The sequence below is a fragment of the Eimeria mitis genome, genomic scaffold, assembly GCF_000499745.2.
Source record: "Eimeria mitis Houghton genomic scaffold, Emh_scaff1164, whole genome shotgun sequence".
In the NCBI taxonomy this organism is placed as follows: domain Eukaryota; phylum Apicomplexa; class Conoidasida; order Eucoccidiorida; family Eimeriidae; genus Eimeria; species Eimeria mitis.
Window position 1 is genome coordinate 11885 of NW_013567957.1, and position 1395 is coordinate 13279.

Genomic DNA, 1395 nt, shown 5'->3' on the forward strand with positions numbered 1-1395 from the left:
GGCGGCGGGAGTTGCTGCAATGTGGTTGGTGGGGGTTTAGTAGAGTATAAGGGTTTGAGTGTGTCTGAGCTGAAGGGTTTAATAGAGAAACCCTTATTAACCCTAAACCCTAAACCCTTTTATTTATATATATCCGCCGGCATAGAGAAATATTGGCTCCCCTCTATACAAATACAAATTATAGACGATGATATAACAAGAGGCAGCACCATACACTTCACACAAACAAACCTACCCCTGAGGTTTGCTCTCGATGCACGAGCTGAAAGAGGAAGGTAAACCCTAAACCCTAAACCCTAATAAACCCTAAACCCTAATAAACCCTAAACCCTAATTATTAGATAGACGATGATATAACAANTCGATGCACGAGCTGAAAGAGGAAGGTAAACCCTCATAAACCCTAATAAACCCTAAACCCTAAACCCTAATAAACCCTAAACCCTAATTATTAGATAGACGATGATATAACAAGAGGCAGCACCATACACTTCACACAAACAAACCTACCCCTGAGGTTTGCTCTCGATGCACGAGCTGAAAGAGGAAGGTAAACCCTCATAAACCCTAATAAACCCTAAACCCTAAACCCTAAACCCTAAACCCTAATTATTAGATAGACGATGATATAACAAGAGGCAGCACCATACACTTCACACAAACAAACCTACCCCTGAGGTTTGCTCTCGATGCACGAGCTGAAAGAGGAAGGTAAACCCTAATAAACCCTAATAAACCCTAGACCCTAAACCCCAAACCCTAAACCCTAAACCCTAAACCCTAGAAAACTTGTGGTGTATATACGCCAGGAAAAAAGTTGCAATGAAGGGGGACCGCATGCTGCACGGCTCCTGCAGCAGCAAAGTGTTGATGAAAGCAGCAGCAGCAGCAGCAGCAGCAACAGATGCTCCAGCAGCAGCAGCAGCAGCTGCTGCTGCTGCTGCTCAGGCTGCAGCAACTGCTGAAGGCGCAGAACCCTCATCCGGCAGAGCTGGATCGGGGGGTGTAGGAGGCGGGGACCGCATCACCGTAAACCCTAAACCCTAAACCCTAAACCCTAAACCCTAAACCCTAGATGTTGTTGTTATACCCCTTCGTTTGTCTAGTCTGTGCAATACTAAAAGCCGAGGGTTTATGGAGTTGTGTTGAATTAGGGTTTTGGGTTTCTCGAGGGTTTTATTTCTTTCTAATGTTTTTAATACTATTAGGGTTTAGGGTTTAGGGTTTAGGGTTTAGGGTTTAGGGTTTGTTGTGTTTTGCTATTTAAATATTTATTATAAGTTTGCAGGGATTCTAAGCAACAGCGGCAGAGCTCTTCTTGAGGGTTTATGAATTAGGGTTTAGGGTTTCTTCCGGTCTTCTCATTAGGGTTTAGGGTTTAGGGTTTAGGGTTTT